The sequence below is a fragment of the Lepidochelys olivacea genome (genome assembly GCF_965140295.1).
Source record: "Lepidochelys olivacea isolate rLepOli2 genome assembly, chromosome: 3".
Taxonomy (NCBI): domain Eukaryota; kingdom Metazoa; phylum Chordata; order Testudines; family Cheloniidae; genus Lepidochelys; species Lepidochelys olivacea.
Window position 1 is genome coordinate 153772569 of NC_140413.1, and position 15836 is coordinate 153788404.

The 15836-nt window shown below is 43.2% G+C and overlaps 1 protein-coding gene across 6 annotated transcripts in view; it reads right to left on the minus strand.

The window, feature by feature from the left end:
* The window catches only part of LRFN2 (leucine rich repeat and fibronectin type III domain containing 2), a 228792-nt gene that overhangs the window by 102334 nt on the left and 110622 nt on the right, over positions 1-15836 (minus strand). The window lies entirely within an intron of this gene.

The window sequence follows — 15836 nt, forward strand, 5'->3', positions numbered from 1 at the left end:
CCCCAGGAAGGTCTCTCATCCCATGACTAGGACCAAGCATTCTCTAACATCATCAGAGCACATTTTCACTGAAAGAATAACAACAAAATAACACCTCACATTATTTAGTGATGATAATCCTTAATATCCCAGAGCACTTTTTAAACAATAAGTACATGGTAACAGATACTCTCACACAGAAGAATTACGTCACCCATCACTGATAGCGGACCACCTCTGTGGTGAACTGTGGCAGCTGTTCACAGCATCACAAACCAATGTTCTAGGTTAGGAAATGCTGAAGAATCTAATTGAAACCACACAGGGAATTTTGGGTTGGTATGATGGAAGTACCAACGTGAAACATAGATAGGACATCTGAGTTAATACCCCAGCACTTGTGGAAAGAGCCATGGTAATTATTCAGGACTTCAGGTTTACATCTCACAGCACAAGGCTAGGATACTACTTTGTTCTAACGCAATCATCTTCTACACAATTTTGTCTTGATCGACGCTGTGGTTTTCCCTTAAATGAGTTGTCCACCTTAGTCGAACTTGAAAAATATGAAACAACTCTCATAAGTCAGCTTGTCTGTTGAAAGAGAAAGTTTATTGATAACCCATAGTTGGTGTAACTTTTAAAAATTCACTTTGGAGGCTTTTCTTTTGCAGTTCTATTTTAACAAAGACGGATTCCTGCAGCAGCCTGAATAACCAACCAATGGCCCCAAGAACAGATTCATATTTCAGAGATTACAGTGAGTAATATTGTAACTCCAAAAAAGTCTTTATCACTAATTCCATGGCTGTTCTGTCATTTTTCATACTGAGTTTGGATAATGCCCGATATTGTACATATCCCATGTCATTTAAATGTGTAATGCAATAGCTCATTTATTAAAGTATGCCATTACCTCCTGTAATGTGTTCATGGATTAGAGCTACTATTTGTAAGCTCCGCATGCTCCAGATTTCACATCTTTCCTCTGGAGCTTTCATTACTCCCCTCTCCTTCCCTGCATCCTTCAGCCCCATAACCTAGCATTTTCACTTCATTTCATTCAACAGGTAGATCCATGTTACTGAATAACAGAATTAATTACAACTTTCAGTTTTATGGTAAATTCTAAGGAGACTTTAATCAAATGAAGGGGTTGGTACCTGAATCACAGTTAGGTGAAATGGAGAAAAAAAGAACATTATTGTCATTCATTGTTAAAGCCAGTCACCATCAATTCTATCATGACATGACAGAATGCTTGATCAACCCTATCTGTTAGGTGGGGCCAGTTTAAGCCTGTAGCTCTCATTGTGTGCACTGGATGATAAAATGTACCCAAGAGACAAACTGCTGCCAGGTTTGGTTGTCTACAATTACTTTGTTCAATTTTATTTTATATGGGCTTTCACTTCCATGAATCATCTAACATTAAATTACATAATCTTGGATTGGACCATTTTTTTTAAAAGGACTGGATGCATTGTAAATAGAGATGTGCAAACCATAGTTAAACGCAACTGATCTTGAACCTATGGTTACTTCTTGTGTATCTTTGATACATGCCAGTAATCTTAAGGAAGTGGCAGCTAGTAGTTAAAGCAGAGGACTCCAAATAAGGCATTAGAGTCCATTCTGCTGTTCAGTACATGTGTGATCTTGCACACAAAAAAGACAGGACTTGGGAGACCAAGGCTCAGTTCCCTGCTCTACCGCATCCTGCCTGTGTGACCTTGGACAAGTCCCCTTAGTCTCTCTGTGCCTTAAATCCCCATCTGCAAAACAGAGATAATGGCCCTGCCCTGCCTCATCGGGGTGTTGCGAGGATAAACATATTAAAGACTGTGAAGCACTTTGAGATCTACTCATGAAAAGCTTTACATAGGAACCAGGTATTATTATTATTTCGTTTCTATTAAATTTTAAAAAATTTAGTAGAAACAAAAAAATTGTTCTCCCTCTCCCACACCTTTTCCAGTGGCAAGAAATGGGGGGGAGGGGTGAACCCTAAAGCTGAAATGAAGCAACAAAACCCATTTAGAAACAAAACCATTTTTGCTTTGATTAATTTAATAAAAATATATTTAAGAAAGGAACCCTCCCCCCATGAAAATTTATGAGCCAAACATTTTTTTCCAAACATTTCCATGGAAAATACTTAATGTTTTTCAACCAGCCCGACTGAGAGGCAGTGGGCCCAGTGGAAGGAACGTTGGACTGGGATTCACGAGACCTGGATTCTATTCCTGTCCTGCTGGGTGACTTGAGGCAAGTCATTTCACCTCTCTGTGCCATCTGTAAAATCAGGGTCATGACCCTGACCTCCTTTAATGCTTTGAGACAGACTGATAAAAAGCACGATATAAGCGCTAGGGAGTGGTGTTATTATGCCTTACGCAGGCAAATCTTCAACTGAAGTTAATATGAGTTTTTCCTGAGTAAGGGTGGAGTAAACGCTAAGTTGGAGCCTGAGGATTTGGACTACTGGGCATATGAAGGTATCACAGAACTCAATAAAACAGAAGTCGCTCTAATACACAGTTCCAAATTATAGCCACCTTTCCCTCTCAAAAGATGTGGTTTCATCTCTCATTTGGTTATACAAATGGTAACAAGTCTTAGAAGGGAAATGATGGGCTCATCTTAGACCCAACCTCAGCACTCACAAAACCACTGCAGGATTTCAATGCAACTAGCTGTCTGTTTCAGGGAGGCCTAGAGGTGTACAGACAGGGCCGCTGCAGGCCAGACTCTTTTTATACAGGACTATGCTTATGTGATTGTATCTTGAACACCCACTGAATGTAAGTCCATGACCTTCAGGAAAGGAGCAGGAGGGGTGAGTTCATTTGGCCGAAGCCTGGACAAACAAGAACCGGTCAGTGAACCCTAGAGGATCCCACTGAAAAACAACAGGAACTCAACATAAAAGGAAAGTTCTGACCTTTATATCGAGTTCCCCTGGAGAATTGTTAGAGTAATTCTTGCTCCTCTATAGTGCCAGTCAACAGTTCCATCTGCTTTAGATGCAGCACAAGCCTGTATCCCTCACTGGGAGATAAATTAAGGAGGAAAAGGCCAAATGCTTTGTAATGCTTCTGCTCTCTTGGAGAGGATGAGCAAATGTCAGGCTGACACACTTGACGTGCAATCTTTATCTATTTAATAAACGTTAGTACATTATTACTTTGGTCAATTTAGAATAAGACACAGAACTGGCTCCAGCTGGGAGGTTTTAATCTTTGAGCCAGATTCATTCCTCAAGGCCTAGAGGGCTCAAATTACCCACACCCTGCACCCACTGGAACTCCTATGCCTGAGGGGGAATCCAGTTCGCCTATGGAAATAGCACTGCCACCCTCTGGCAGATGTTCCACTTTGAAATCTAAACAGGACCCATATGACCCTTACCAGTGGAGGCTGCCCATGATAGGGCTGACTGAATCGCCCTGCCATCACGGTTCTGCTCCTTCCTGGGCCACATTCTCCACTTTTGAGGCTGCACTGACTGGAATGGAGACTGCAGGTGAACTCTGCCAGCACACGCTGGTGGAATTCAAGGGGTAAAATGGTCTTTGGTTAGTTTAATTGTTAAAGGCAGAAGCTTTGCATCAGATTAAAATCTTGTATAGGAGGATGCTGTCAGGGCTGCTTTTAAACCATTAGCAATGGCTCAGCAAGTCATAGACTTCTGCTTACAGCCTTGTGAACCATAAGGCTGCACCTGAACAACCAGCAAGAGCCCTGTGGTTGACAATGCAATACAGGGCCTGACTTTGTGGACTAATGGTCAGACAATGGGCAGCCATGTCACAATTCTGGATTCCAAGACTTGGACTCAGTCCCTTGCTCTTGGGACAGCAGAGGTGAGGAACATACAGCAGACAATACTCCCAATCCATAGGGAAAGGGCAGTGTATGTTCTACTGCATTACTCTTCAGAAGATGACTCACGGTGTTTCACATGGCCCAAGGTGCTTCACATTGCCATTCAGTTCTTTGAATGGAAGTCAAAGAACTTTAAAGTCCATGCAGAATTTTGCAGGGGGATCAGTATTAATATTTTGTATTAATAAAAAATACTGCGTCCGAGGATCTCAAAGCAATCTACAGTCATTAACTAAGCCACATAGACTCTCTGTGTGGTAGGCAGGTTCTACTATACTGGTTGTACAGAGGGATGAACTTGGCTACCTCCTTATGATTTCACCCTTAACTCCTAAAGTGGTGCACATGACTTGTTCTGGCCCTCTGCACAGCCGTCAGTCTCACCCTTAGTGACCTGAACCACGCCACACAGTAAGGACAGGTACATTTGGGAAAAGAATCCACAAAACTCCCACTCCTTTACTCTAATCATCACACCACTCTGCCTCTTTGTGTAATAAGAAAAAAAATGGATTGTTGTACATTTTCCTTTGCATGGTTTGACAAATTAAATGAAAGTTGCACAGTAGGACATAGTAGGTAAGAGCAAGAGTGTATTGCTACTTAGGTAGCCAGTGATCTCCTTAGGGAATGTCTTAAAAATTAGGCTGTCAGGTGAACAAAACTCTCCTAAGCTACTTAAGTCTACTCTTGCTCTGTAAACATATTGTGAAGCCATGGAAGACCTGTCAGATTTACTTTGGAGTAGTTGAGAGTCAGTGTTCTTTTGGTGACGTCTTTATATTAGAAGTTGGCATTAAATCTTGCTTCAGAAAAAACAAACACTTATTTGGATAGATAAGAGGATAAATATCTATAGATGTTCACTTTTCCATCACTCCTTCTTTGTTTCTTACCATTATAGCAGTCTGAACCTGCCCCAGACATGTGGAGAAACAGCGCTATTCATCAAGTTGTTAACTCACACGCTGTGTGTACCTGAAACTTAAATTAAACCAAACCAGTGTCAGGAAAAAGCATCAAAACATGAATGCAGTGAAACTGGTTTGCTTGGTGAATTGGGTTCTTAGGAAGGTAACAAGTTAGTTGCTCTGCCCAAAAAACAAACAAAAAAACCCCACATCATAGACACGGGTTTTGTTGCAGCTTTCTCCATATTGCTCTACCAGTGTGCCTCAGCCTTCATTTGCCACAACCACCACTCGAACCCTGGGCTCCACACACCCTCCACAGCTCTGCAAATTCATCACAATCTTCAGCTGCAGCATCCCTGCTATTGTAATGTTGTGCTCTACCCATACGAATCCAGCAATGTAACAGTCATGGTGACCTGCTGCCCACCCTGCTATTCCAGTGCACAGCTCTGCAAATGCACCTGGACCTGACCTGCAAAGTTCTGACCCCTGCACTCCCAGCGTATACTATTTACCGTAAGTTACCTCAAATTATGTGGTGATTTGAGGAACAAGGAAATAGCTTCTAGGAGGATGGCAATGCTAATTTTAGCTACAACTCAAAGCATGATTTGCCTTCTGTAGAGATAACTCAGTCAGTTTCATATACCACCTTACAAATGAAAGACATAATAAAAAAGAGACATAGTGAGTCAAAATAATCAAATCCATTGGCTTCATGGGAATTATAGCAGTGATGAATTTGGCTTAATGTGTTTGTTTAATTTTTGACACAGGAGATATGACAACCATCTACAAGTATTTGAAGAGTGAAGGAAAGAGGTCGCATGTAGGTTGGTCCGATAAGGTATAACTAGGAGTGAGGAGGAGACGAGTGAACAGGAATTATGTAGGATGAATTTCAGGAAGAAATTTCCAATGGTAAGACTGATCAGGCTGTGAAAGTTTCATAAGGATGGGGTAGAAGTACAGCTGCTTGGAAATTTTTCACCAATTTTTTTTTTAAACCAAAAAAATGCAGTTCATGAAACAGTTCAACAAATCTCCTAGCTTCAAAAAATTTTAACTAAAAAAGTTTCAAAAATGATTGAAACTTTTCATTTTGACTTTTTTGAAATATTTCAGTAGACCCAAATCAAACAAACCATCCTGGTTTTTTGGTTTGTGAATATTTAAGTTTGTTTACTTTTTGTCCAAATTACAGGATGAAAAAAAATTCAAACTCTTGAAAATACTTGCAGGATGGGAAAAATATTTCCCACCCAGCTCCTGGTAGCAGCTCCATCATGTTGAACAGGTAGAAGTAAACTAGAGAAATCACTAGTTCAGTATAGTCCTCTTCTTGCAGGAGACTGAGAAGGTGACATTACTAATACAGTACATCTTTCCATTTCTACTATGATTCAATTTCCAAGGCATTGAATTAAATTTTGAACACTCAGGGATTTTACAAAGCATGTATGATGTAATGCTCATGTACAGGTCAGTGAATTAAGGACTAATCAATTTAAATTGATTTCCAGTATCTTAAAAAAACCTTTGTAAATATTAATTTTCAGATTAAGTATTGGGAAGCAAATGAGTATCTACTGCCCCTTTATCAAAAGTATTAACCTTTTTGCTCCTTTATTTTTTGCTCAACCTTTCTTAACTCTTTGGCACATATTTCTGGACAATGTCTTATTTAAATTTTATTTTAGAAAATGCCAATTCCTAAATTAACTGTGAATTAATGAACTCCTTTGTCATTTGTCTCTCAGTAGTCCAGCTATGACCAAACTCAGCAGAGTACAGAGGAACTAAAACCCCTAATTCAGAAAAGGAGGGCCAATATAAAACAAGAAAACGTTAGCTGCAAGGTTGTAATGCACCAGAGCAGCCATCTGATCTTTCAAGCAAGGAGTATGAAAAACTATCCAGAGGCTGTAGCAAGGCTTTTCATGGCAGTTAAAAAGAAATAACTTGGCTGACAGATTAATTAACGTGAAAATCAAAATTGAACTAGCAAATGGATATTGATCACTTAATATTTTGTAATAAATTAGTGTGTAAGATGTGTTAGTGTGCAAGATGTCAGATTGAGAGTCCTGGAAACTGAAGGCCTCTTTTTATCCACTGGACAGGTGCAGTTTAGGCAGCATAAGAGCAAGCTTCACATAATATCTACACTAGCGTAACATCAGCCTTGACCTGAAAGGATCACTTGTATAAATAGTGAGTTCTGTCTCTTTAGAAGGGTTGGGTAGGGAACAGATTTTCTCAACAAGAATTTGAGAGATTTCAGATTTGTTTCCTATTCAAAATTAGTATGAAAAGTCAAAATTTGCAAAATTTTTGGCAATTGACAAAACCCAAAAAAATGTTTGGTTCACGTCAATTGAAATATTTGGTTTGATAATCTCAAAATATTTCATTTTGATTTCAACCTTTATTTTTAGTATAAATTAAAGTTAAATTTCAAAACGAAAAGGAATTTCAAAACAATCAAAACAAGCTTTTTGATTTGAAAATGTTGAACCAATGTTTTTATACTTCCAAAATTTTCTTAATTTTTTTCCAAGTCAGGAAATTTGGTGAAACGGATGTCCCTGAGAACAGTTTCTGTTTTAACAACTTGGTATTTTTTAGCGGAAAAAAGTTATGTAAAAAAAGCCCCAACTATCTCTACTCTATAGGTTACTAAATATTTGACCTCTTTATTGAGGCTGCCAACAAGTGTGCCACTTGGTCCATGGAACTTTCACAGTTTGTGGAGGAAGGATGTTGTTGTGGTTAAGACACCTGTCTTAGAGCTAGGAGATCCAGATTCTATTATTGGCTCGGTCACTGATTTCATATGTGACCTTGCCTAAGTCACATATTATCCTTTTTTGCCTAATTTTTCCCCATCAGTAAAACGTAGATAATAGCACACAACACAGCAGGGTGCTTGGAGGATTAATTCTCTAATGCTTTTATTGTGCATTGGATATCAGACAGAAGGCAATATATGAAAAGAGCAAGTAGCATTAGATTGTGGTTTTTTTTGTTTTGAGACATCTCTTCATTTCACATAGACCACTATATATCATCCAGATGCACAACTGGTTGGAAAATGTTCCTCCACAAAAAATTGAAAAAACTGAAATATTTTGGCACAAAACTTAAATACTTTGATTCAGAAATGCCACTGCAGTGCCTCAGGGGAGTTGTAGTTTAGTAACCTCATGTTCCCATTCTCCTCTAGAGCACGACTTCCTAGTTGGACTACATCTTCCATGATTGACCATGGTGTGTCCTCTTGGGGAAGGGATGGGAGGCAGTGTATCATGGGAATCCCATGGCTGTGGTACATGATGAGAGATTAAATTTGGCTGCGGAGCCTGGCCCATAGAGGGTACATGAGGGAAATGAGACCACCATACTATAATTCCCATAAGGCACCTCAATTTCAGAATTAAAATATTTTGGTTTTCATTCAAAATATTTTGGTTTTTTTGGTCAAAAACTGAAAAAAGCACTCAACAAATTGAAATTGTCCATGGAAAGCAGACACTTTCTACAAAAAACTGTAATTTTGTCTAAAACTCAATTTTCCTTTGAAATACAGTTGTTTCAACAGAAATTTTTCTACCAGCTCAAGTCAAATGGCATTTGTGGCGTATGTGGCTATGAAAATATGATGTCTTTGCTTTCTGTGAATTCTGTCTTTGAATTTCTAAAAATGCTGCCTTTGTGCTGGGGCTGCAGTCATTTTGTTCTCAGAGTCACTGCAATCTGTCAAAGAGGACACACACACACAGAGCGTTCTCTCTCAAAAAGACACTACAGTTGTTCTCTTGTTACCCTCCTCAAGCTATAACTGAAGGAGGCTTAGGCTAGAACACACACGCACACACACACAATTTATAGATGTATGTATGAAAAAAGCGTGACGTTAATAACTTTTGGCCACTAATACCCCTGGCCTGAATTGAAGTGATTTTCTAACTCTGAAAGCTTCCATACCTCATTACCATTAACTCCTTTGTTCTAGCTAGAAGTCATCTGTTCCACTTGCCTAGAGAGAACAAGTCATGTATTTCTCAGTTCCTAGACAAAGTGTCCATATTGTACTGCCTGGTGCCACTACCCTCATTCTGCCAGGCCCACAGACAGAAAATTCCGAGGCCCAGGGCAGAACAGTCAATGAGCCCCCATGCACGCACAAGCCGTGCCCACATGGACGCTGTCCTCCTGACATTTGGCTGGTGCTGCGCCTATGCTGGCTGGTGCCCAGTGAGCTGCTGGCTGCACTGATGGGCATGCTCTTCGGGCATGGCCAGGGCTTCCATATGTCCACCCCAGTAGGGTTGCCAACTGTCTAATTGTGCAAACCTAAAGACCCTTGCCCTGCCCCTGAGACCACGCCCTTTTCCCACTCCTTCTCCTAGGCCCCACCCCTCCTCCCTCCCTTCCCCAGCCTCACTCACTTTCACCAGGCTGGGGCAGGGGGGTTGGGTGTGGGATCTGGGAAGGAGTTTGGGTGCAGGCTCTAGGCAGGGGCAGGGTGTTGGGGTGCAGGAGGTGGGCAGGGGGTCGGTGCTTACCTCGGGTGGCTCCCGAATGCAACCGGCACACCCCTCTCGCAGCAGCTCCTAGGCAGGGGGCCCAAGAGGTCTCTGCACGCTGCTGCCCACAGGCACTACCCCTGCAGCTCCCACTGGCCACAGTTCCTGGCCAGTGGGAGCTGCAGAGTCGGCGACTGGGGCAGCGCGCAGAGACCCTTGCCCCCCCAGGAGTGTCAGGGACATGCCCCCAGCCATTTCCGGGAGCAATGCGGAGTGAGGGCAGGCAGGAAGCCTGCCTTAGCCCCACTGCGCTGCCAACAGCAGTTGCTGGGGGCCCCTGGGCTCTTTTAAATCACCCGGACCCCTGGGCAATTGCCCCCTTTGCCCCCTCTGTCAGTGGGACTGCTTCCTGCCACAATTAACTAGCACAAATCTCCCCTTGTATGGATTCATCTGTTTTCAAACAAACAAACACAGGTGGCCACGAATTAGAAGAAAAAAAAACCAAAACAAATACTCTACATCAAGAAGGCAAAATATCTGACATTTCCTGGCAATAATATTTACAAACTCAAGGGTAACAGGAGAGGTCCCAGAAGACTGTAGAAGGGCTAATGGAGTGCCCATGTTTAGAAAGGGGGAAAGGAGGAGCAGGGGAATTATAGACCAGTCAGCATGACTTCAATACCAAGGGCCATTGATCTGTCGATTTTCGTTCACAATAAAAATTCTCTCCAAAGAGAGAAAGACCTAATGAATTCTAGCTTCAATAGTCAATTATCTGCCTTTAATGTCACGTTCTCCCCTCCCCCATGGCACACCGACATCACTTGGCGGCCCATTCAGGCTGCTGTCTGTTTTCTGTCCAGAGCCATAAACTTCATCATGACATAAAATACCAGGATCATCATTGATCATCACAAAGCTGCAGCTCACTCATCAAGCCAGCTGAGAAAACCTGCCTTCCTGCCTCTTCAAGGCAGTCCACAAAAGCCACCCACCTGCTGCTGACCTTGATTTTGATTTATATGGATGTTGGTCGATTCTAGTCAACATACTTCCAGAGGGAGGAGGGAGAGACCTTGACAGAACACTTAAGGAGTGTTATTGCACTGGACATATTATTTCTCTCATCTGAGAGGAAGGAGCATCTAGTGGTTACAGCAGAGAACGAAGAGTCAGGACTAGAGCTGGTCGGAACACTTCAACGAAATATGATTTTTCATCAAAGCCAAAAATGTTTTGCAGCATCATATCAGTGTCAATGACATTTTTTTATTGTTTCTGAGGTCCAGGGCTCTCTGGTACCTTCTGATGAAAGAGAGAGGGGAATGAAAACCTGAGCTTTCGGCTGCATAAATATATGTTTCAACAAAATGCTGTTCTGCAAAAAACTTTCAAGAGGGTTCGGTTCGTTCTTCAGTAGAACAAAAACAAATTTAGAAACCATGAAAGTCTTCACGAAATGGAACGGTCAGTCTGCAGCCAGCTTTAGTTAAGACTCCTGCATTCTCTCCCAGCTCAGCTGCTCACTTAGTATATGACCCTCGGTGAGTCCCTTATCTTCTCCATGCCTCGATTTTCCCCATACATAAAATGGGGAGAATAATGTCTCTGGTGCTTCTCTCCAAGTATTGTTGCAAGGTTTCATTAAATCAGTGTTTGCAAAGTCCCTTCAGATCTTTCATATCAGTTCTTAGCATTTTTCATCTTTTAAGCTATTCAAGATGAGACAGCAGACAAAAAAAGTGCAGAAGTCACAGCAGCTTTTCCTTTGCTTAAACTTTCTGGCTTTTACACAAAAAAGTCCTTTCCAGCCAGCATTTGGCACTAACTATTTGGACCCTTCTCATTGCAGTTTCACAAAGGAACTCTAAAGCCAACACGAGGCTCCCCTGTGAGCAGGCTCTCGTGGATTTCTGAACACCTCTTGCTTTTCACAGTGCCCTCGAGAACAGCCTCTCTGCTGGTGTTTTGGTTCTGGATGCATCAGGAAGCGCAGTGGTGCAGAGACGAGGGAAGATAATGGGCAAGGCTGGGGGACTTCATTCATTGTTCTGAATCTCAAACAATGGTCATTTCAAATTCAGTTCAGTATTGTGGCAAGGATGCTCCAGCATGGAGTGGAGGATGTGAGGGTTTTAACTTTACAGAATGTGGGTCACGCATCCTTCATCATGTCACGCTCTGGGCAGGGGGGTGAGTTTTCTGTCAGGCCCATGGAGCACCACATTTTTCAGCATATCCATGGCCATGCCTCTAATTGGACCAGCCCCACCGAACAAAAAATGTGTATGGAAAGGGTACGGGGTGGGAGAGCATCTCTCAAAATGATCAGTATTTCCCGAGTGGTCATTCCCGACTGCCGGCAGCCTCCTCCCTCACAATTCTGCCTCTGCTCTGCTCCCTGCATTCCTGCTCCACTCTTGGGCACGGGAAGCAGTCGAGTGAAATAGATGAAGGCTCTTCATTTCAGCAGCATCTGCACAGGGCACTTCAGGGAACAGGATTCCAGTCAATTTCACTTGGATGTTAGAACACGTGCACTAGAGAAACTCTAAGTCGGTTATCCCAGGGAAGAAATGGGGAAAGTACATGTCCCCTTGCCTTCTGAGATCCCATGTCAGTAGACGGTAGGGCTGCAAATGACCTCATGGCTCATCTAGTGCAGGGGTTCTCAAACATCATTGCATCGCGACCCCCTTTCAACGATAAACATTACTACATGACCCCAGGAGGCGGGGATCGAAGCCTGAGCCAGCCTGAGCCCCAGGTCGGGGGCGGGGAGGCAAAGCTGAAGCCCAAGGGCTTCAGTCCCAGGCAGGGGCCTATAATCCGAGTCCTTATACCCAGGGCTAAAGCCTTCAGGCTTCGGCCCTGGGCGGTGGTGCTCAGGCTTCAGCTTCAGCCCCAGCAAATCTAAGGCAGCCCTGGCGACCCCATTAACATGGGGTTGCAACCCACTTTGGGGTCCCGAACTACAGTTTGAGAGCACTCATCCAATCTAGCTGTTGGTAGGGAACCAGTAAACACTCTTTCCCAGTGCAGGGGAACCTCCAGATGTACAGTAACCCCTAACACTAGGCTGTTCAGTATGGACTCTGGATAGCTGAATGTCACGCACCAAATCACCTAAACCACTTGCCAACAATCCCCAGCACCACTCTTTCAAGGAACTGCAAGTCAGATCCAGTTGAAGTCCTAATTAATGTGTTAAGCCAAGATCCTTACAATATGGTCAAATGAATCAGTGCCCTGGGTTTTCCTGCCCCCCCACCCCCAACTTGGCTATGGTATTTCTCTGTTCATTTAGAATTTGATTTTTTAAGCCTCAAGATACAGGTGCTGACTAAAAAGTCATTGACACTGCGGGATATCTTCCCTGTGAGGGGAAGCACATGAGTCTTCCCATCACAGATCTAGGTTTCCGCATCTGACCTCTTAAACATTTTATATTATTGATAGCATCCAATTTAGAAGAATAACCAGCTGCCTGCAAACACATATGTAACATGGTTTTACATTCATTATTTCTTCCAAAAAACATTTGCTAAACAGGCCTGACAAGAGGATATTAAACATCAAGGCAGCTTGTTCCCCATCTTTGGGGACAGAAATCGTTCATCTCAACCCTAGGGAAAAAAAGAATGTTTAATTTATCAGACAGCATTGCAAGATGTTATTTACTAGTATACAGGATGTACGATTTATTCAACAAACCGTGAACATTTTAAACCTGTTCACGCTCTTCCGCAGCATAATAATTAAAAAGACAGCTTGGATCACATGTACGAGGCAACAGAGCATCTAAAGGAGAAGTACAGAGGCCAGTTTGGCTAGCTTTCAATTTATAGTCTCCTTTTCTCTGCATGGAGATGGAAACACAACTCTGGAGCTGCTTTCTTCTCAGCACACCAGAGCATCTGGGGGTGGGTGAGCAGCATATTACCCAGGAGGGATAGAATGGGAGGAAGTACCAACATCCACCGGTGTGGAAGAAGCACAATCTATCTTAGAGAAGATAGAATTGTCTAGCAGGCCTAGGACTCAGAAGATATGGGTTCTGTTCCTGGGTCTGCCACTGACCTGTTGTGGGACCTTGAGTAAATCTGTTTGCTGCTCTGCTCCTTCCTCCCACCATTAGTCTCTGTCTGTTTAAATTGTATCTGCGTGGGGACTGTCTCTTACTACATGTATAGCACAGCACCTAGCACAATGGAGTCTCGGTCCCAGTAGGGGCCCCTTGGCCTTACGTTAATATATAAATAAAGGATTTGTGGGGGCATATCATAATCTCATTTACACCAGTGCAGATTCAAATGAAGTAACACTGGGGAGAGTGAGATTTGGAAATATGTTCACCATAAACACCACCACCACAGACTACAAGGTGTGCCCTATCCACTAAGTTGCGCTAGACAAATACACAGAACTAAACGCCATGCCACCAAAGAAAATATAGCCAGTGTATTCTCCTCCTGTGTTATTAATAAAAATTACAAGGCACAGCCAAGTATGTTAAGTTTGACACAGGAGGTTAAGCTGAGATAGTCTCTAAGGGTGCAGCAATTTTCTGAGGTATAGAACTTCTCAGGTATAGATCTTCCCTTTAAACATTTGGGGTTAAAATGATCTTTTCCCCATGCTAATGATCAAGTAGCTGACTGGTTGATTGCTTATAACTGGCAGGTGTCTAGCTGATGACAGGAAATGAGACTGGCACTGCAGGAGTTTGATGGGTTAAGATGATTGAAGCAGGAAAAGCAGAGATATTATGCTTTCCCTTCATTTGGAGGCGTGTGTTTGCTAATTGAGGAGTGCCAGCTTTATGGTGTCTGCAAAGAATCAGATGTGGGGACTTTGAAGCACAATGAGCCTGATTCACAGCGGGCCCTCAGCGCCTTTGCACAGAGTAAAGTAGCTGGACAGCTCTCCCCAGGACATACCCCAGGTGCAAGAGACACTCTTTAGAAGCCTCAGAACCAACTCTGCTGGCTCTGTGTTCTCCCTCCTTTACAGGCAGACCCAGTACAGGGGGTGTTGCGTGGTGGGCCAGTAGCAAGAGAGGGAGTATCTGGTGTGTTTGTATGGCTTGGTGCTTCTGTGCCCTTAAGGCTACCTAACCTGTGGTGGGGGCCAAATTGGTTCCTAGCAGCCCCGGAATGGAGAGATGCAAGCTGCTTCCCATCTGTCCTTGTGCAGGTGCCAGTGAAGCGATGAATCAGGGCCCAGAGCAGGATGTTTAAAAGGATTTTCATCCAAAAATTAGGTTCTGTTTAAAATAAAAAAGGCACTTGGTGGAATTTTGCCAGTGCAAAAAGGAGTCATGAAAACAACTGGTTTGGATTTGAAATACTCCAGCATTGTTCGGGGAACCAGAAAGTGAAAATGACTAGAAACGCAAAGGGCTAGATTCTCAAGGGGGACTGAGGCACCTTAACTGCCCCTTTCGGGGTCTAAATCCAACATTTAGGCACCCCTGACATTCAAAGAAACCCTGGCCAGCTGCCGCCTAACTCTGTAGACACCTAAACTCAATATGTGCTGAAGTTTTTATCAGTAACAGTCCCTTAGGTGCCAGTATTTCTGCCGCTGGGCACATGCACAGCCACTGAAGTCCTGACAGCACTGAGCGGCTTGGCATGTGCTTCGCACCTATGCCCTGGCAGGATTCCCAGTGTAGACATTCCCTATTTCATGTACAGGGCCCAAGCCGTAGGTATGCTAATTGGCCACTGAAAAACACACCCACTGGATTGGATCCTGCACAAAACTCAGGGGTTAGTTCACTTGGGATGTGGGAGATTAGGGTTCAGAAGTCCCCAATCTGCCTAATTTAGAACTGGGACTTGAAGCCAGGTCTTCCACCTCCTATGTGCATGCCCGCCCCATTGGACTATGGGATTGGTAGGGTGGGTCCCTTATCTTGAAGCTGTTCCACTTTGCATAAAATACTTAAACATTCATTGGAGCAGAGACTGGAATCTGGGTCTTCCAGGTGAGTGCCTTAAGTACTAGGCCATAGGGTCTCTCTCTCTCCCTCTATTAATATTTAGTTATTTATCCAAAGCGGAACAACTTCAGAGAGATTGAGCAAGACCCATATTAGAATATCTCCATGGTTAGGGAACTTACCCGAGACGTGGGAGACTTCAGTTTGAATCCCTGTTCCCCATCAAGCAGAGGTGGGATGTGAACTGGGTATATGCAAGTGTGAGGTCACCATTTCATCCTGGATTTTTCTTGAGAAAGGGCTGACCTGGTTTAGGCACTTAACTCCAAGAGAGGTTTCAAAGCTGTGAATCTGGGCCAGAGTTAGGCACCTAACTCCCTTTGATGCATGGGGCTTCTTAAACCCCACACCTCTCTCCCCAGTATTTCCTACCAGCTAGTTTAGGTGGCTTCCCACCTGCAATGCTGGCTTCTCTGAATTCCATTCTCCTAACTCTCCCCACGAGTTGCATAGGGAGCCTGCGGACATAACTCAGTGCTGTGAATGCAATAGGTGGCAAGGCGTCTCCACTTT